The sequence below is a fragment of the Pelodiscus sinensis genome, chromosome 2, assembly GCF_052426305.1.
Source record: "Pelodiscus sinensis isolate ZL-2025 chromosome 2, ASM5242630v1, whole genome shotgun sequence".
NCBI lineage: Eukaryota > Metazoa > Chordata > Testudines > Trionychidae > Pelodiscus > Pelodiscus sinensis.
This window is the reverse complement of record NC_143053.1, coordinates 68984591-69006864: the sequence shown is the minus strand read 5'-3', so window position 1 is coordinate 69006864 and position 22274 is coordinate 68984591. Positions and strand designations below refer to the sequence as shown.

Genomic DNA, 22274 nt, shown 5'->3' with positions numbered 1-22274 from the left:
GTTTTTTAAATGTATTGGTATTGCTACTCAAAGGTAGGTGCAACTAAACATTAATGCTGAACATTTCAGTGAGGTAAACAAACTGAAATGTTATGTTCTACTCCACCAGGATTTAGATACTTGGCATTTGTTATTTAAAGAAATTCCTAAGCTGCCTTCAATTTACAAAAGGTTAAAAATTCAGAGTGGAAAAATAAGCATTGACTCCTGGGCTACCTTTTCAGCTTTCAAAGTTTTATGACAAGATATTGTTCCATAAAAACTAGTAAATACCCTCCTTTGGAGAACTCTGTAGTTTATCAATGTGTAATTAAAGGATGACATTTTGGCTTTAACATTCCAATCCCTACTTGTAATTCATTTAGGCAACACGCTTGCCTCTACTTCTGCTTCATCCCTCCTCCCTTTCTTCATTTATCCATTTATTAACTCGTGTACTGGTCAAATCCTACATTGTGCTCAGTGGGACAAGGATTTACTCTTTTGGGATGGCGCCTAATCAGTGGTGCCCTAATTCCTATCACACTAGAAAAATAACTAATAATTTTGTTGGTTTAAATCCCACTGCTTCCCTTATTTGAATGAAGTTGTTTCTGCTGTAGTGCTGTGAACCAGAGAAGTATAATAAGTGTGTGTGTATGAAATCAGGTAAGATTTTAAAGATTTATTTAAAATTATAGTGCTACAAGCTTAGGGTGACCATATTTCCCTATGCCGAATATGGGACACCAAGGCGGGGGTGGGGGGGGAGCTGCCAGCACTCAGGGCTTTATCGCAAAGGGGAGGAGGGGCTGCTGGGACTTGGGGCTTCAGCCCTGCAGTGGGGAAGGGGGGCTGCCAGTGCTTGGGGCTTCAGTGGCTGTAGCCCTGAGTGCTGGTGTTTCCCCCCTACCCCCTGCCCCTGCTGCAGGGGAAATATAGTATAATGTGCCCATTTTTCTTAAAGAAAGTTGGGATGCCAGCAGGAGGTCTTGAACAAGGGACTGTCCAGATAAAAATGGGGTGGATGGTAAGCCTATAAGTTGTGCAACTCTATTATGCTGGTATAGACAACTCTGATCTTAATTTTGAGAGACGCTTGTGTGACATGCCATAAAATAGTCCCAGTCAGGCACACTCAAAAATTAAAAGCCTAACACAGTGATGGTGGACTAGTGCAGGGATATGGTTTGCCTTTATCTACCTATAGTATACAACTGTCAATTTTCTTGGACTGTTTACCACCATTATAACTTTTTCTTAGCAGTACAAAATTCATTCTAACAGACTCTTCCAGGAGTAAGGGATATTTTAGGCTATCTTATTTTTTTAACTTTGCTGTGTTGAGAGTTCTTGATTGGAGAAATGTTACTACTTTGATCCAGATGCACTTGCAACATATCCACAGGTTTTCAAATTCACAGGAGTCACATCTTGATATTGGAATATGATCATCCATGAATGACCAGAATCAGCTTTGATCTCTTAGGGTGCATCTACACTGCACTGTTATTACGAGATACCTAGTGTTATTTTGAAATAAGAATAATTTTGAAATAACGAACCACTTATTCTGAAATCTATAAACCTCATTCTGCGAGGAATAATGCTTATTCCAAAATAGCTATTTCAAAATAGCCCCTCACCAGGGCCATTCTAAATTATTCCTCCTAGGGCTCTAAATCAAGATAGCATGTCTGCATTAGGGAAGCCTGCCTTGGACTAATTTTGAGGCTTCCCTGCAGTGTAGACGTGCTATTTCAAAATAAGCTCTTTCTGAATAACTATTCCAGAATAGCTTATTCTGAAATAACTGTGCAGTGTAGACCTACCTTATGAGAATAGGATATACAGCAATAATGCAATTACTGCAAAATGTTGGATGCTAAGTTGTTCATGACTCCCTTTGTATTTTTACCTAAATACTTACTGTAATTATTTGGCCAGAGAGATAAAAAATAAATACCAAAGCTGTTAAATGCCACTCACCCTTAGATTTTTTGTAAGAGGTGATCTCTCCTCATTTACAGTGGAATTAAAACCATTACCATGAACTATACTCTAACCTTCCATTAGTTACAAAAGGCAAAGAAATAGAACAATTTTAACAACTCTCTCTGAGACACCTAATGAAGGCAAGCAAAGCAGAGGAAGTGAATGGTTCAACATGCTACAGTGAGATTTAAGCAAGAAAACCATCTCCCCCTAATGATAACGTTATTATCTTTTTCAATGAAGCAGTCACAGTAAAAGTGTTGTGATCCGCATCCTTGCTCAAACGTTTTAAATACTTCAGTCCGAGACAAAACCCAAAACTATTATGGGTAGAAACACACTCGCTCCAGTCACGATCAAAAATATTAGAGAATTGTGTATATCAGCCTTATTCCCTATACATTTTGCCACTGAACTAGGTTTTAGCTTTGTAATGATCACAGTGTTTTGCAATTCCATTTCTGCTTATACCGAGGTTCTTTAAAGCCATTTGTAAGCATGAATGCATTTGTATTCATAACATCTTTGTATTTCTATTGATGGCATGTGTATTGCTGTGCATGAGAAACCTAAAACAGGATTATCACTCAGTTCATAGAATCATAGGGTTGGAAGAGACCTCAGGAGGTCATTGAGTCTAGTCCTCTGCTCAAAGCAGGACCAACCCCAACTAAATCAACCCAGAAAGGGCTTTGTCAAGTCCAGACTTATAAATCTCTAGGGATGGAGATTCCACCACCTCCCTAGGTAAACCATTCCAGTGCTTCACCATCCTCCTAGTGCAGTGGTCTCCAACCTTTTTACACCCAAGATCACTTTTTAAATGACAGACCAAGCCACGATCTACCGCCCTGCCCCTTCCTTGAAGCCCTGCCCCTTCCTTGACACCCCACCCTCTCTATTCTCCTCCTCTCCATCACTTGCTATCCCCAATCCTTATACTGCTGCTTTAAAAAAAAAAATTCTGTAGGAAGAGGTTTTTCCAACATTTGGCCTGTCTAGACTGGACCAAATGTCAGAAAAAAAAACCCTTCTTTTGGAAGCCACCTTATTCCTTGTGGAAAGAGGAATATAGGGGTGACCAAAAGAGCCTATTTGCTCTTCCACTAAAAAAGTGGAAGAACAAATGCAACCCTGGATGCAGAAGAGTTTTTCTGGGATATCTCCAGAATCCTGAAAAACTCCTGCAGTCTAGCTGGACCCTTGCTGTGTTGAGACAGGATGTGTAGTCTCTGGGGTGGGAATGAGGGATTTGGGTGTGGGAAGGGGTGAGAGGTGCAAGATCTGGGAGGAAATCTGGATGCAGGAGGAGGTGGAGAAGGGGACACTGGCTTGGGGAGGGGGCTCCAGGCTGGACAGTGTTGGGATACTAACACTAACAGCAAGCTTCCCGGGCTGAGCGCAGGGCAGCCGGGCGGGAGCGAAGAGAAGTGGCTTCCTGGCTAGCTGGCCATGGTGCTCAACCAGGGTACACCAAGATCCAAGTGGGCTGGTGCAGAGGAGAAGCTGGCTGGCCAGCTGGCTGTGGCCTTCAGCCCGGAGGAGGCTGAACCACACTCCAGCTGATCGGACGGCTTCCCCTCTGCGCCTGCCCACGTGGAGCGTGGTGCATCCGGGCTGAGCACCATGACCAGCTGGCCATACAGCTGCTTCTCTTTGCTCCCACCCGGTTGCCCTGCACTCAGCCTGGGAAGCTTGCTCCAGCACAGCTGGAGCTAGACGCAGCCTCCCTGAGCACAGAGCAGCCGGGCTGGAGAGAAGAGAAGTGGCTGCCCGGCCAGCTGGCCATGGCGCTCAGCCAGGGTGCACCAAGCTCCACGTGGGCAGGAGAAGAGGAGAAGCCGCCGATCAGCTGGAGTGCAGGGCAGCCTCTTTCAGCTGAAAGCCACAGTCAGCTTGCTGGGGTGTTTCAGCCCTCCCGACCTCCCAGCTCCCACCATTCCTCGCAGCTACTCACCTGTGTTGTTGCTCGTGAGTAGCTGCTCCTCAAATGAGGAAATCTAATGTAAATGTACTGCACAGGCACACAGTTCAGAGAGGGTTCAAGAGCTACTCTTAGAGCCCCTGAGATCTACCGGTAGCTCGCGATCTACTGGTTGGTGACCACGGTCCTAGTGCAATAGTTTTTCCTTATAGCCAACCTAGACCTCCTCACTGTAACTTGAAACCACTGCTCCTTGATCTGTTATTGGTCACCACTGAGAACAGCCTCTCTCCATCCACTTTTCAACCCCCCTTCAGGAAGTTGAAGGCTGCTAGAAAATCCCCCCTCACTCTTCTCTTCTGCAGACTAAATAAGCCCAAATCCCGTAGCCCTTCCTCATAAGTCATGTGATCCATCTGTAACAACATGGTTTTTCTGTAACCATGTTGGAAGGCCTAAGTAAAGCCTTCTTCTGTAGCCAGCGTGGAGAGCAGCAGTTATTCCTCCCAGTGCCTCCAAGGGCTTTAAATTGAGAGCACATTAGGGAAGCCTGTCTCAGACTAGTTTTGAGGCTTCCCTGCAGTGTAGATGTGCTATTTTGAAAAAAGCTATTTCTGAATAACTATTCTGGATTATCTTATTTCGAAATAAGCGGGAGGTGTAGACGTACCCTTATTGATTGCTAGAAACATGCAATCTGGATCTGATCATCTGTTTACACACACAAAACTGCAGCTTATGTTAGTTCGGTTTAGAGAGAACCATGTACCTGATGAGCCTGCTGCTTACCAATCAAGAATATCAGATGTGGTAATCTGCAGGCTGCACACAATAACACTGTTGTGTTGCCACTGGGTAAGGGACTGCCACGGGGTGCCTGATCTTCATTTTACAGCTGATTTGCTACTCAGAGGTGAAAATTATTCATGAAAAGCCCAAGCTTCTGCACCATGGAATGCAAGGATTTGTTGGGAGTGGCAGAGCTAGACTGGAACACATGCTATTTGAATGATTAGCTGACTTGTATTTTTCAAGTGGGTAAAACTTTTATCTTTGGCAGAAGTGGGTACATTCCTCACCACTGCTGAGATATTTCTGCACTTTCTTACTCACCACGTTTGCTCCTATGTATGTAGATCTCGTACACCAACAGAAATATTAACTAAGGCCCTAACTCTGAAATTCGTTCTTCACTAATGCAGGGATCGACATAGATGGGACATGTTGAGGCATCAAAACTTACATTTCTACCAATTCTGCCCTTGATTTCACTCAAGCATTTCTCTTTCTCTTTATAAGAACTCTGTTTCTTATAAAAAATGGCACAATAACTGTGCAAGTATCTGAAGGATGCTTAAAGGAAAAAGAATTGTACAGGATTGTCCAAGGGTTAAAGAGAAATGTAATAGAGAAAAGAAAAGCATTGTGCTTGATTAGCAAACCTTCCCCAACAGTGAGGTATATTAGAATAGTTTCCCAAGGGAAGCTGTGATGTGAGTAAACTAGAATTTTTCTGGATGAAGCCTGAAAGAGCCTACTATGGGGAGATGCGGGGGAGGGGAGATGGAGAGAGATTAGTATTGGCAGGGAGATGGCAAAGAGTTATTACATTCAATACCCACACATATACTACAATGAGCACCAGAAAAAAGGGGAGAGAGTTGGGAGTATGTTAGGGTATGTCTATACTACCACCCTAGTTCGAACTAGGGTGGTAATGTAGGCATACCGCACTTGCAAATGAAGCCCGGGATTTGAATTTCCCGGGCTTCATTTGCATAAGCCGGCCAGCGCCATTTTTAAATGCCGGCTTGTTCGAACCCCGTGCCGCGCGGCTACACGCGGCACGGGCTAGATAGTTCGAACTAGCAAGCCATTCCGCACTATCTGTACGCCTCGTGGTGCTAGGAACAAATGCGCAATTGTCATGTACCCTCACTGCCTCTGCTATAATCTCCCAGGTGCAACACCAATGGAACACATCCATGCAAAATAGTGATAGAGATGCAGCCATTTTAGTCTGGTCTAGCTGAAACAAAAGAGAGAACCAGGTAGCACTTTAAAGACTAACAAGATGGTTTATTAGGTAACGAGCTTTCGTGGGCCAGACCCACTTCCTCAGATCAATTTGTGGAAGAAAACCATATATACATGTAAAGATACCTTCCTGACGTTAACAGACACATCACCACTTAACACATAATTGACAATTAATGTCTGCTTTGTTTAAGCACTTGTTTAACTAGATATAAGGTATTCTGTAAGCTATGGGTAGAAAACACTATGAGTATGGCTACACTAGCCACCCTAGTTTGAACTCATTGCAGGAGGAGTAGTGGTAGTTCGAATTAAGAGTGTTAATTCTAACTACCTAGCCCGTGCCGTGTGTAGCCACGGGCAGGTAGTTCGAGCTACCGGGCATTTAAAAATGGCTGCGCCCAGGAACATGCAAATGAAGCCCGGGATATTTAAATCCCGGGTTTCATTTGCAAGTTTGAATGACTACATTAGCCACCTTAGTTCGAACTAGGGTGGCTAGTGTAGCCATACCCTATGTAACCTTTAGATTATTGCCTTCATTTTGCCTCACAGTTAGCACCTATTCAGGGTGTCTGTGATCTCCCCCCATCACGTCATCCGCCCATCAGCATTTTATATAATCCATTGTAACCTATTGTCTGGCATGTTCACCAAGCCTAACAAGCGAAGTGACACTCTACCAGCACTGTGTGTAATAAATCCTCCTGCTTGCTTCATACATGGTGTCTAGATTCTGTTCCAACAATTCTTAATGAGGAAAGGAGCATAAACTCTGACAAAGAAAGTGTAAAGATATAAATAGAAAAAATATATATAAAAATCTGAAGAACAGTTAGCCAAAGACTTCCAAAGTTATAGCAAAATAAAAGTTAAATACATCAGAATGGTCCCTTCTGACCTTAAAGTCTATGAGTCAGATGCAGGAAGCCTTGCAAACAACCAGTGGAGCCACTGGATGATTGAGATGCTAGCTGTTCTTCCACGAGGAGTAACAGTAGTTCGGACTAGGAAGCCTAGTCCGAACTACCTAGTTCGTGCCACGTGTAGCCGCGCGGCACGGGGTTCGAACGAGCAGGGATTTTAAAATGGCGGCGCCCAGTTTATGCAAATGAAGCCTGGGAAATTCAAATCCCGGGCTTCATTTGCAAGTGCGGTATGCCTACATTACCCTCCTAGTTTGAACTAGGAGGGTAGTGTAGACATACCCTCAGAGATAATAAGGCCATTGCGGAGAGACTAAATTAATTCTTTGTCAGTCTTCACAGCTGAGGAGGTGAGGGAAATCCTCCAAATCTGGGCCATTCTTTTTAGGTGACAAATCTGAGGAAATGTCCCAGATTGTGGTGTCATAAAGTGATAAAATAAACAGTAATAAATCACTAGGACCAGATAGGCACTTCACTTAGATTCATAAATAGAATTTGCTGGGCATGGAGTTCTTTATAAAAACTGGCTACAGGTGACTTACTCAAGGTCACACAGGAAGTCTATGTCAGAACCAGGGTGTGAACCAAAGTATCTTGGCTTCCAGCCCACGTGTCTCCTTTACTGAAGGTTTTTAACTTTTGCTGAAAAAGGCAAGTACTCCCTTTGGAGTGCATCATTGCCTCTGAAAGTCTTGCCATGAGAGGTGGGGCTCTCATCCTTCTGAACAGAGGAATTCACTGAACCCCACCAGCCCAGCCCACCAGTCATGGGGAGGGGGTTAAAGGAGGTTGCTGACTTGAGGTCCAGCAATTTAAATGGGCCTCAGGCTCCTGGCCATCATTGCTGCTATAGTAGCAACATCAACAGCTGAAGCCATGGGTCCTTTAAATCACTGCTGGAACTCTGGGTGGCATGTACCAGGCAGGGTTGGGGGCTAGTTCCAGCCCTACCTATTTCTCCCAGGCTCCCACCCCTTCCTGGACCCTCATTCTCCGCCCCACACACACACCTTACCCAGGGCCCAGCTAAATCTGTTGGCTGCTCTGCCACCAGCCAAGGGAACAACAAAATGGGTCTTCCATTACTTGGGAATGTTCATATACCTGCCAAAAATACCAAAAGAGTGCTGTTTAAAAAGGAAGTGACTGTTTCTTATAACCAAGAAGTCCAAGGTCACACATCATTTTTGAATACATGCTATCACTGAAGACCTATGAATTGCCCAAAGCCACATGTCAAAGGAGAAAAGGACAGTTTTTCAAAACTCTGTTATATTGGTATTAATAGAAAACAGCCAGATGGTGCAGTCATCAATAAACTAAAAATATCTCTGGTGCATAGTCAAAAGCAAAGTAGCATGAAAATTAAAGGGAAAAAAATTACACTTGCCAATAGTGTCCCAAAAAAACCTTTTAATGTAGACTCATCCTACACTTGCTATAAGGAAGAAAAAAAAAAGATTTATGTGGCTATACTGAAAGCTTTCTATAAGGGGCTTTCTATAAGGGTGACTTTGAGTGAAAAATCAATGAAAAAAAGAGTAACACATTACATGAGCAACTATTGCATTCTTATATAACTGGACTGGAATAGATAGGTTATAGAGCTAGAGCCTTAAAATTCCACCTGCCATGCAGTATGCAATTTACTGAATGATGATGAGTTTCTCTTAATAATAATTTTTTTCCTGAAAAACAAGTGACATTTTAAGGCTCCATGATAGCATACAACAGGCCCAATGTTCCACTGCTTTGCAGCTTCTGCAGTCACTTATACATGATACATTATAAATTGCCATAAGTGTAAATGACTTCCCAAAGGTGCAGTGACAAATAAAGCCTGTTAATACCTATATAGATGTCTTTTTAATCACCAGTGACCTATGCTTGACCAGGCACATGAATGTAGTTCCTAGCATTACTGCAGCTGATCGTCTACTTTTATATATTGATATGACTTTCTTGGTGTCAGTCTTTGAATCATAGGAAAAACATTTGGCTAGTTGAAGGAAAGATGTGTATATATAATCTCAAACTCTCTTATGTCACAGCTAACGTACCCAAATTACAATTTAAAAAGTGCACGTTAGGAATTTATGAACATATAATCTATATGTAAGGTCTAGAAATAAGTTATACCTCTGGATGACTTTTGGAAAGAGAAGCTGCTGCAAGCCAAAAAGTGATATGTTCTCTAATGTGGTTGTTGTCACTGCTAGCTTGTGTCAATAAAACCAAGTCAGATCCTAGAATGCCATATAAAGCAAAAAATAATAAAAATACAGTAACTTCACCAGCCATAAAGATGCTGCGTAGGCCCAGGAGAATCAAAGCAATACATTTTCCCCACTTTTTCTAACAAATTACAAAAAACAGAGTTTTCTAACAAACTTGAACAAAAACATTCCTGAGGCATATACATCAAAACAAGTGGTTTTATTTAAAACATGTCCCAGCAAGGAATTTGGAGACCTTAATGTTTTATATGCCATTAACCCAAACTTGCTTTTCTCTGTATAATGAGAACTAAGTAAACACATGGTATAAAAGAAAGAATACGTATTCACAGCATGTATATGTCTGAGGCACAAAACCATTCTTACAAGCCTTTCTTAGGAGCATAGTGCACCTCTTCAGCAATTAAAAAAAAAGGGGGGAGGGGGAAACAAAACGTAGCAGCAGTTAATACTTACCCGGTCAGGTAGAGGAAACAATCTGTAGCTAGCTGCATTGCCACTTTAGGACTGCAGTTGCTTGTCTCAGCTGGATTGAAAGAGTCACCCCCTCCCACCCTCAAAAGGCATGCAGGGGCAAAATGCCTGAGGGATAGTTACTGAGGATTAGAAAATCACAAAAGAAGGGGCTACTGGGAAAGAGGCTGCTTCTGTGGTTTACATCCCACCCCAACTATATAGTTATGTTAGGGTATGTCTACACTACCCCGCTAGTTCGAACTAGCGGGGGTAATGTAGTCATCCGCAGTTGCAAATGAAGTCCGGATTTGAATTTCCTGGGCTTCATTTGCATGAAGCCGGCCGGCGCCATTTTTAAATGCCGGCTAGTTCAAACCCCGTGCCGCGCGGCTACACGCGGCACGGAGTAGCTAGTTCGGATTAGGCTTCCACGAGGAGTACAGCTAGTTTGGATTAGAAGCCTAATCCGAACTAGCTACATCGTGCCGTGTGTAGCTGCGCGGCACCGGGTTCGAACTAGCTGGCATTTAAAAATGGCGCCGGCCGGCTTCATGCAAATGAAGCCCAGGAAATTCAAATCCCGGGCTTCATTTGCAACTGCGGATGACTACATTACCCCCGCTAGTTCGAACTAGCGGGGTAGTGTAGACATACCCTTATTTATCACATGATAATCATGGGAAAAAAAACACAACCTAGAAAGACCAAATATTATCCACTCAGGCTACGTCTACACTACAAGATTTTTGTACAAAAACCCATGAAGCATCCACATCTCAAGATCGTTTTCGCAAGAACGTTTTGCTCATTTTTGTGCAAGAAAATCTACAGTCAATCGACAGAACAGAGGGCTTTATGTGATATACATATACCTCTTGCTACGAGGCATAACTCCGTTTTGTGCTTCAGCTATTGTGCAAAAAGGCATGTGTGGATGCTCCACAGGGGTTTCTTGTGCAAAAAGAGCCTATCCAAAAAATCACAGGTACTCTGATGGCCATTCTGTGAATGGTTATCAGAGTTTTCTTGTGCAAGAGTGTCCATACCATGTGGACGCTCTCTTGTGCAAAAGCTCATCGCAAAAGCAATGTGCTTTGAAGTGTGGATGCACTTTTGCGCAAGAATATTTTGCGGAAGATCTCTTCCGCAAAAGACGTTTTGCTCAAAAAACCTGCAGTGTAGACGTAGCCTCAGAGATGACACTGAAATTCTTAGAGACATTGTTGGACTCTGTGAGTCTAATGGCCACGCCTCCTCACTGCACTGTTTCAGGACCTGTGGTCCTGTAGGAGAATTTGCAACCTATCTAGGAGTTGGGGTTTGTCCCTCCTAGTCAGTCTCCCTGGGCTCCAGGCAGGGCTGCACAATCAGTCATCTGCCCGCTGGTCTCTCGGCCAGGCAAGGCAATAGAGAATTATTCTAGCTTCAAGCAGGGCAGGGTGACTTTCCCCCAGGGCTCTGGTCTTTCAGTCAGATAGGGTATGTCTACACTACCCTGCTAGTTCGAACTAGCGGGGTAATGTATGCATACCGCACTTGCTAATGAAGCCCGGGATTTGAATTTCCCGGGCTTCATTAGCATAAGTGGGGAGCCGCCATTTTTAAATCCCCGCTGCTTCGAACCCCGTGCAGCGCGGCTACACGGGGCTCGAACTAGGTAGTTCGGACTAGGTGCCTATTCCGAACTACCGTTACTCCTCGTGAAACGAGGTGTACCGGTAGTTCGGAATAGGCACCCTAGTCCGAACTACCTAGTTCGAGCCCCGTGTAGCCGCGCTGCACGGGGTTCGAAGCAGCGGGGATTTAAAAATGGCGGCTCCCCGCTTATGCTAATGAAGCCCGGGAAATTCAAATCCCGGGCTTCATTAGCAAGTGCGGTATGCATACATTACCCTCCTAGTTCGAACTAGGAGGGTAGTGTAGACATACCCATAGAGACAGTTCAATAGCATTTTGGGCTTCCTAGCCTCTCAGCAGGATAGGGAGCTGTGAATGGGCCACCTGGCCTATGGAGAGGGAGAACTGCCATTGGGGTAGCCAAGGGGATGCAGGCCTGCCCAGCTTCACTGTGTCCCAACCCAGACCCCTGTCAGGCACGGCAGTCTGCCACTGGGTCAGTGGGGATCCACATGCAACATGCTGACTTGGACTCAGACGCACCTAACTCCCCTGCGTCACTTCACTACTCCCGCTCCAGCATACCTGGACTCATGGGTAATCTTCTAGTTCCTCTGGGTAACTGCCAAGGGCATCAACAGGAGCATCCCAGTATCAGCATACTCTGCAGGTTTGGATTGATTTCCCTGTGGCTCTCATCTGGTGATTCTTGCTGCTGGCCACCTCTTTCCAACTGAGCATCTGGCCTTTTATGCTTACCCTTTCTGACCCACCTTTCCGCTTCCACCCACTGGGGTTGGGGTGTGTCTGTGTATGAGGAGGACCACACCTCACAACAGACTCAAACTGTGATCTCAGTTATACTGAATTCAATGGACTTGCTTTGGATTTTCAGTGATCATAGAATCATAGAACACTAGAACTGGAAGAGACCTCAAGAGATCATCAAGTCCAGTCCCCTGCTCTCACGGTAGGACCAAGCGCTGTCTAGACCATCCCTGACAGATGTCTGTCTAACCTGCTCTTAAATATCTCCAGTGATGGAGATTCTACAACCTCCGTAGGCAATTTATTCCAATGTTTAACTGCCCTGACAGTTAGTAAGCTTTTCCTAATGTCCAGCCCAAACCTCCCTTGCTGCAATTTAAGCCTATTGCTTCTTGTCCTATCATCAGAGGCCAAGAAGAACAATTTTTCTCCCTCTTGCTTGTAAAGCCCTTTTAGATATTTGAAAACCACTATCATGTCCTCTCTCAGTCTTCTCTTTTCTAAACTAAACAAGCCCAGTTTTCAGTCTTCCCTCATAGGTCAAGTTTTGTAGATCTTTAATAATTTTTTGTTGCTCTTCTCTGGACCGTCTCCAATTTTTCCACATCTGTCTTGAAATATGGTACCCAGAACTGGATACAGTACTCCAACTGAGGCCTAATCAATCAGCACAGATTAGAGCAGAAGAATGACTTCTCGTGTCTTGCTCATAACACTCCTGTTAATGCATCCCAGAATCATGTTTGCTTTTTTTCCCCAACATTGTCACACTGTTGACTTATATTTAACCAACATCAGAATCTAGCCTAAATTCATTCAATCCAATCATTTCTTCTCCCAAGAGCTATTCACTTTTTAGTTGAGTCTTTATAAGATTATTCAGTTTTGGAATCATTTCCATGTGAGTAGGTTTGGTTCTGTGAACCCTATCTCTGACAGTGTAGCACTCTCCAGAAGCCAGCGGAAAGATGCATTGCTTTAATTATGTTGCCTTTAAAACTCTTTTTCTTCCATGTAACTGAAATAAAGTTCAGGGTAATTGGGTACTGTGTACTTGCAGAAGAAGACTTTTGCTGTTATCAAACACCCTTTACTTCACTTTGGCATCTAATGACCAGAAAAGCAGTTTATTGCTCAAATATATCTTCCTCCAACAATACCCTCCTTTAACTGCCAATGCCATCAGAAAGAAAGAAAGAATGAAGGATGTCACCAGAATTAGTGATTTTTGTACTCACAAAGAAGGGGGCAAAATTATTGATGGTTTCTTAAAAAACCCCCTACTTCCTATGAAAAGTGATGTATGTTAAACATAATGGCTATGTCTAGACTGGCATGATTTTCCACGAATGCTTTTAACAGAAAAGTTTTTCCGTTAAAAGCATTTGCGGAAAAGAGCGTCTAGATTGGCATGGACGCTTTTCTGCAAAAGCAATTTTTGCGGAAAAGCGTCCGTGCCAATCTAGACGGGTTTTGCACAAGAAAGTCCCGATCGCCATTTTTGCCATCGGGGCTTTTTTGCGCAAAACAGTTTTTAGTTGTCTACACTGGCCCTCTTGTGCAAAAACATTTCCGGAAAAGGGCTTTTGCCCGAACGAGAACGTCAAAGCATTTGCGCAAGAAGCACTGATTTTGGACAGTAGAACGTCAGTGCTTTTGCGCAAAATCAAACGGCCAGTGTAGACAGCTGGCAAGATTTTGCGCAAAAGCAAAAGCTTTTGCGGAAAAACTTGCCAGTCTAGACGCAGCCAATGTGATTAGAAAACCAAATACTTTTGTAATTTCCTGTGCTGACAGGAGCTTAGGCCTGGAAGGGGCTTTCTGTATCTTCAGCTATGTCTATACTGCGGAGCTATTTTGCAGGTATCCCAGAATAGCTATTCTGCGTTTTAAGAGCATACCCATTATATCAAAATATAACAGGCTCGCTATTCCGATGTCCCTCTAAATCTCATTGCACAAGGGTTAAGAGATGCTTTGGAATAGCACTTTATTTCAAAATTACCTCCAAACAAGCTATGCAATTTGCATAGTGCAAACTGTGTAGCTTATTTTGAGCTACTGGTGGGCTGTGTCTAGACTGCATCCCTTTTCCGTAAAAGGGATGCAAATTAGACACATCGCAATTGCAAATGAAGCAGGGATTTAAATCCCCCCCGCTTCATTTGCATAAACATGGCTGCCGCTTTTTTCCGCCTCGGAGCTTTGCCGGAAAAAAGTGCCAGTCTAGACGCGGATCTTTCGGAAAATAAAGCCTTTTCCAAAAGATCCCTTATTCCTTATTTTAAGAGGAATAAGGGATCTTTCAGAAAAGGCTTTATTTTCCGAAAGATCCGCGTCTAGACTAGCGCTTTTTTCCGGCAAAGCTCCAAGCCGGAAAAAAGCGGCAGCCATGTTTATACAAATGAAGCGGGGGGGATTTAAATCCCCGCTTCATTTGCAATTGCGATGTGTCTAATTTGCATCCCTTTTACGGAAAAGGGATGCAGTCTAGACACAGCCGTACAGTGTAGATGCACCCTTCAGATCTAGTGCTTTGATTTGGCAGACAATCTTGTCCTAATACTCCCATCCATAACTTATCAAGCTCCCTCTTATAACTAGTTAGGCTGTTTCCCTCTCTAACCCTGTTGGAAGACTGGTCTAGAACTTCACTGATGTGTTTCATGTCCTTTTTTCAATAGATCGTATGGTGACACTTCCTCCTGCTGGATACCTTACCATGGCTAATTCCATAAAGACAATGGGGCTATTAAATAACATACTTCAGAAGGAGCCCCAGTACAGGTATGACAGTCTAACTCTACTGAAATAGAGCTTGCATTAGGACTAATATTCAAGCTGTTTGTTCTCACTTTAAAAGCCAGGATACAATTTATGGAAGCACCCAAATAATTTAGGAGTTGAAATCCCCTTTTAAAGGATGATTTAGGCACTTAGAGTCAGATTTTTAATGGTATTTAGATGCCGCACTTAGTGGGATTTTCAAAAGCTCCTAGGTGACTATTTCCCATTTTTATTTTTTTCTATTGGGTTTTGTTGAACTTTAAGAGGTTTTTTTTGTTGCTACAGAATCTAATCTGCTTTTTTTCAGGATGAATATGATTGTAGAAAAATAGTTCTAACTAGTATGAAAAGTGAATACAAGCTTTTTAATTAACGACCTAGATTGAGGTAATGGTGTTTTCAGCACTTCTTCCTTACCTTCCAATTTGCTTTGAAGTCCTGCCATCTATTGGCTAATCAGTGCAATAATTTTACATGATGGGGATTGTTTTCCAGCAATGCCAGAAAAGGAAAAAAATGCTACAAAAATGCTACAACATCAGTATTCCCGGAATTTCCAGATGTGTTAAGAGATACAGCCTCTTTCAAATTGCCATATAATTTATTATCCTTTACTATCACCCCGCAGGGTAAGCTGTCTCCCAAAACTACATGAACATTTCAAAATACCATATCTCTGACTAGTAAGAGATTTTACAATTTCACAAAGGATCCACAGATTCAGCATTATTCATTATTAAAATGTACACGTGTTTATTGCTATAAAATAAAGTTTTACGTACAAACATGAATGCACAACAGTCACTTACTTAAACCTGCAATAACATATGATCAATTCATTCCATAACAGCAAACAGATTAATGATCCCATTTTTATTGATAAACATATCCTTCTCTACTATCAATACCTCACACTATGGCTGTGTCCAGACTCCGAGGTTTTTTCGAAAAAAGTAGCCTTTTTTCGAAAAAACTTCACCTGCGTCTAGACTGCAGCCGCGTTCTTTCGAAATTAAATCGAAAGAATGCAGCTTTTCTTTCGACGGTGGTAAACCTAATTCCACGAGGAAGAATGCCTTCTTTCGAAAGTGCTCTTTCGAAAGAAGGCGTTCTTGAAAGCAAACAGGCTTTTTAGAAAGAGAGCATCCAGACTCACTGGGTGCTTTCTTTCGAAAAAGCGGGTTGCTTTTTTGAAATTCCGCGTGCAGTCTAAACTCTCTCTTTTGAAAGAGGCTCTTTCGAAAGAGGCTTGCAGTCTAGACATAGCCTATGAGAAAATATTCAGACATAGCTTAATGCATCCTGGCAATATATGCCTTTCAAGACCTTTAAGAAACAGTATATAACACTATACTGCTACCATAGAAGATTGCAAGAGGCAAAATTAATGCTGAATGGGCAAAGTAAGAAAAGTGGGGTGATAGTATGATCACAATGATATGGAAGTGAGCAATTAACTGGGACCCCATTCATTTCTGGACTTTTCCATGTTAGGATTTTAAAATCTTTACTTTCATAATGAAAAGGGATATTTTATGGGGGATGTTAATTAGACTCAACTGAAACTTATTTTCAACCATAACTCTTTTTAACAAAGATTGTTGTGTAGGGGTTATGTTACTAATATGTATCACTATAAAGTTTTTGTTGGTTATATTTGTCATTATTGATGGCAATGCCCCCCTGAGCATCTCTAACATTGTTGCATAGAATGAATAATAATTGGTTCTATTTCTACATATGTGTCTCATCTTTTCAGCTAACACTTATTAAGAAAGCATGTGCAAAGGAAGCAATGATCATCTTGCAGTAGCTGCAGCTTAGGCTATATAAAAGTATCATTGTCAACACAACTTGCCCTGACGCCTCTAGCAAGTTGTGTTGTGATTAGTCACACAAAAAGGGTCTGTAGGGAAAAGGCAAATATTTCAACAAAGGTTTGAAAAAAAATATCACCAGCAAGTAACTTCCAATCTGTTAACTGCTAAAAAAAAAAAAAAAAAAGGAAGAACGAAACTGCTTAATTCAGAATCCATGATGTCTTCTGCTCATTATTTTGTGTACCCAAAAAGAATTCACGAAAGAGCACTCAATGCGATGACAGTATGACAAGGGCCAATTTGTGGATAACTTGTCAACAGCTTGAATGAAACTCTAGAAATCCATAACAGGTGCTCAACAGCTATAATCGAGTGACAGATGGATTAGATATATGAAACCACAACAAACTGACTGAATGGGAGAGGGAATGAGGGTGAGTGTGGGAGAGGTTCATTAACTATGGAAGAGAGAAAAAAATACATGAATTATTAAAGAAGCTGCGTGAGCCAATTTATATGTATGCTTCCTGCTTATCCTCAACATGACTGGGAAGAGGCTCTGCTATGCCAGCTGCATATGTGCAGGAAACAACGCACAACAGCAGCGGTCTCATATCTTAACTGCAGACGGGGCAAGCATCAAAGCGTGGCATATGCTTTTGATTTCAGAAATCATGTTTTATTTCAGTACATTTCTAGAAACTGATTCAGCAATTTACTTAAAATATGTGCCTCGTTGTAAGTCGTCCCACTGAAGCCAGCAAGACTACCCCTCATGCTCAGAATTAGGTGCCTGCCTGTATTTTTAGGGGCCTGCTACCTAAATACTTTGATAAATCTGATTTTTAGGAATTTTTGAAAATGTTACCCAAGTTCTATTAGAACCCTCAACTGGTCTCCCTGCCAAAACAAGATATTTTTTAGTGTTTGGTGTTAACTGTACTAATGGATGAGGTTCCCACCACACACATTTTGGGGACCTTTTCAGTAAAATACATTTCACGGTCAGAAAAATTTCCCCTGATACTTAGTCTAAACTTCCCTTTTCTCAGGGTATGTCTACACTAGAAAGTTAGTTCGAACTAACGGACGTTAGTTCGAACTAACTTTCCTATGCGCTACACTAGCGCTCCGCTAGTTCGAATTTGAATCGAACTAGCGGAGCGCTTAGTTCGAACTAGGTAAACCTCATTTTACGAGGACTAACGCCTAGTTCGAACTAGCTAGTTCGAACTAAGGGCTGTGTAGCCCTTAGTTCGAACTAGTGGGAGGCTAGCCCTCCCCAGGTTTCCCTGGTGGCCACTCTGGCCAACACCAGGGAAACTCTTGCCCCCCTCCCGGCCCCGGACCCCTTAAAGGGGCACGGGCTGGCTACGGTGCCCGTGCCAGGTGCAAGCCTGCCAGCACCCAGCTAGCAGACCCTGCACCTGGCACGGCACAGAGCCACCCACCCGATGCCCCCCAGCCCACCCCCTCTTGCCGGGACCAGGCTGGCGGCTCCCGGGAGCTTGCCCTGGACCGCAAGAGGCGGGCACCTTCCTGGGCTAGTGCGGACATCGTGGACCTCGTCCACGATCTCCGCACTAGGCACAGGAAAGTGGCCGTCTAGGGCAGGAGAGCTGCCAGCCTGGCCACCCAGGAGCAGGTGTGCATGAAAATCAAGGGGGTCCACTGAGACCCCCGACACTGAGCCCTGAGCTTACAATGGCCGTCCTGGGTCAGACCAAAGGTCCATTTAGCCCAGTAGCCTGTCTGCCCACAGCGGCCAACCCTAGGGACCCTGGAGGGGATGGACCGAAGACAATGACCAAGCCATTTGTCTCGTGCCATCCCTCTCCAGCCTTCCACAAACTTTGGGCAGGGACACCACTCCTACCCTCTGGCTAATAGGACTCCATGGACCCAACCTCCATGACTTGATCTCACTTTCCTTTAAACTCTGTTCTAGTTGTAGCCTTCACAGCCTCCTGCAGCAAGGAGTTCCACAGGTTAACTATTTGCTTTGTCAAGAAGAACAACTTTCTCTTACTAGTTTCAAGCCTGCTACCCATTCCTTTCCTTTGGTGTCCTCTAGTCCTTCTTTATGGGAACTCATGAAGAACTTTTCTGAATGCACCCTCTCCACCCAACCCCTGCTTTTACAGACCTCTATCCTGTCCCCCCTCCGTCTCCTCTTTTCTAAGCTGAACAGTCCCAGTCTCTGTAGCCTCTCTTCATCTGGGACCTGTTCCCAACCCCTGATCATGTTAGTTGCCCTCCCCTCTCCCAGCCTTTCTCTTCCCCTCTCCCACCTCCTTTTCCCAGTCTCCCCCAGTTTTTTTCAATAAAGACAGAGTCAATGTTGGAAGAAACGTTATCTTTATTTTGTACATCAAGAAGAAGGGGGGCTAGGGAAGGGCAAGTGGAAGGAGGTGAGGGAGGAATGGGGTACGAGCCCCCGATGGGGAGGACTGGGCTGGCTCTGCGGGCTTCTGGGGGTGGAAGCTCTCCTGCAGCCCCCCAATTACTCCCTCTCCCCAGATGGCAGCCTGCGGCAAGTGCAGCCGGGCTGATGGCCGAGTGGTGTGATGTGCCCAGTGTGGGCACTCAGGGCACTCCAAGCCAGAACTTCTTTGCAAGCGGGGCACCCCTTAGAACTGTGTGTCCGGGGTGGGGGTCGGGACCCTTTAAGCGCAGCCCTCGGCTAGCCTGAGACAGTATCTCCATGCTCTAAGTCCTCCTTTTATGCCCTGCCGGCACTGCTTCTGGCCATCATTAAGCCCTGTTCAGAGTCCACTCAATGTGGACTTACTAGTTCGAACTAGCAAAACGCTAGTTCGAACTAGTTTTTAGTTCTAGATGCGTTAGTTCGAACTAGCTTAGTTCGAATTAACTAATTCGAACTAAGTTAGTTCGAACTAGCGCTGTAGTGTAGACGTACCCTCAGTTTCCTCCAGGGCACCACATAGTGTAACAACAGAAGCTCAGATCTGCAAAGTCATTCTACCAAAAACACAACGTACTTCAGCAGTTTCCGATCTGGGGAAGGAAAGAGTGACCTGACAAGTGTACATGCTGGGTGAGCTAATATCTTTTACTGTATTAACCTTTATTGTTCAGTGACAAACTTCCAAGGTTACACAGAGCTCTTCTTCACACCTGAAGATGTTACCTCACCCACTTTGTCTTAGTGTTGTGTGTAATTTTGTTTGCTTTTTGAAGTGGCAAACAAATTGTTTCCTAATGATGGGCATGGTTATACCTCTCTGGAAGTGGATTCTGTGAAGTTTTGTGTCTTGCTTAGGCCATGAATAATACACACTTGCTGACTGATTATCTGAGTCAAAACAAAAGCTTGTGACAGTTAAACAGTATTTCCATGACTTTTTCTCTTTACCATAATCATCTGGTAAAACAAACTACCATTTACAAATTTTCAGTCCCATCCATGCCTTGTCATGTAATCTCCAGTTTCAGAAATCTGTGATCATAAACTACAGTGGTATTAAAGGAATACAATGGGTTTTGAACTCAGGCCATTGGCTTTGGCTCCCTAGACACAGGTCTTACTAATAAAACAAACAGCTTACTCCAATAATTCTGCTAGACAGATCATAAAGAGTCCTAAGCTTATTCTAGTAGAAGGCAGTGTAGCTTTAAATGTCCTATTATCTTTTAACACAAATGACTGAACTCCTTATAAATATAAGGAGTAAATAACAATCATTTTCTAGTCTGTTCATCTCTTTGTTTATTCACTATACACAATTTTCCATACTTTCTCTTAACTTGTGGCCAAGTTTTAGAACTATTAAGATGTTTGTGACTAATGTAGAAACAGTATGACTGTCCTATGCATGATGGAAACCAGGAGGTCCACTGTAAATGAGGCTACGTCTGCACTGCAGCCTTTTGTCGGCAGAGACAATGCAAGTGAAGTGATCATTAGCATTTGTCATGCTGTCATTTGCATATTCTCTGACGATGCTTTTTGCGGAAGAGGTTTTTGCGCAAAAACAAGCAGGGTAGACTGGGCCATTTTGCACAAAAAAGCCCTTTTGCGCAAGACCCTGTATATGTCCTTTTTTGAAGCATAAGAGATCTTGTGCAAAAGGGTTTTTTTTTGTGCAAAATGGCCCTCTCTACACTGCTTGTTTTTGCGCAAAAACCTCTTCTGCAAAAAGCAGCAGCAGATAATATGCAAATGACAGCATGACAAATGCTAATGTGAGCACTTCATTTGCATTGTCTCTGTCCACAAAAAGGCTGCAGTGTAGACGTAGCCTGAGTGAGTACCATGTATACAATGAAAAAGGAGGATTGATTAATCTATCTACAAAGAGACTTGTATGGCAATTGTCTGAGTGCTTACTTAATCTCACATAATAGCCATTGGACTTTTTACATTTAATTAATATCTTTCTTATGTAAGGAGCCCAGTTACCTATATGGATAGAAAACAGGATTTGTTTGGTTATAAAGATACTCCTTCATGGATAATTAAGAAAAACATATTTATGACTAATTTTTGCTATATGGTACTACTTGTGAATTTCTTTAGGCTAGATTGCGCCCTTTGAATCCACGAATAGAGGGGTCTCCATGTGAATGGAATGCAGATGTGCTCCAGGGAAAGAAGTTACATTTTAGAAATCTGTGGGTTCTACATTACCAAGTATCTCTTTCTAAATTTATTCCAGCTAATTGACACTGCCCTTCCCTCCTGTCAGTCATTTGTTTGTGTGTAGATTTTCTTTGAAGATCAACACCTAGTGTTATCAACACCAAGGCACAAAATGTATTTTTTGTTTCAATTCTAGAAATATATCATTACCTATATTTCAAATATGAAATGACCTTCAGCTTCTGATAATTAAGAAATCAGTCAAGTATGACAGTTCATAGATACAGAATGAGTAAATATTATACAGGTGAAAGACACCTCTGTGCAGAATGCCAGCATGTGTCTGTGCATCACGTAAATCCAACTTAAATCCTGAAACTCCCATAAGTTCAATTTCAGTGGTAGATTGAGTTTGTGCTAATTTGTGCTAGGTGGATCAAAGATCTTGTGCTGGCAAAGGAGAGAATTTCACCTCTACAGAGCAGTGGCCAAGAGGATGAAAGGAATTAAGGAGGGAAAAGTAGTATATTGTAAAATCCTTAGGTCAGGGAGCATCACAGTATTAGATGCTGATACAATGGCTATTACAATGAGATCCTGAGTCCTGACTGGAACCTGGAGAACCTCCCATCAAAAACAAATAATTATACTAGTAAGGCTATGTGAAATAGTTTGCTAACAGCATCACCCAGAGATGGACCAGTAGTGTAGCATGAGCAATGAAAGTTCATTTAAAATAAAAACACAGACATTTTCATGTTGTAATCTCCTGAAGAATTCAGGAGCCCAGGATGGTACTTTTAAGAGCTTAATTGTTTTTCCCATTGAATTAATGAAGCTTGTTAGCCTGGCAAACTTGAACGTAAAAAAAAAGTCTTGTTTACCATGCAAGTTTCCCAAATTTGCTCTGATCTGATCTGATTTTATATATATAAAATTTTGGCCGAGAAACCTATTTTGTGTATATTAGCCTTGAATCTGGCAAGGCTACCCTGTTTCAGATAAAATAAAAAGCATATGCTGATTGCATGCTTTTGTGACTATGCCTCCTTTGTAATGCACACTGTAATTATCACCATGTAGAGAATTTTTGCCTGCGCGCTCCACAGCTGCTTGTGGGTG

At 42.9% G+C, this 22274-nt stretch overlaps 1 long non-coding RNA gene across 1 annotated transcript; it reads left to right on the top strand.

The window, feature by feature from the left end:
- Positions 1–469: 469 nt before the first annotated feature.
- On the top strand, positions 470–19973 carry LOC112547091 (uncharacterized). The gene is made up of 3 exons (XR_003090843.3): positions 470–648; positions 14627–14729; positions 19476–19973. It is a non-coding gene; the product is annotated as an uncharacterized LOC112547091 (long non-coding RNA).
- The last annotated feature ends 2301 nt before the right edge of the window (positions 19974–22274 follow it).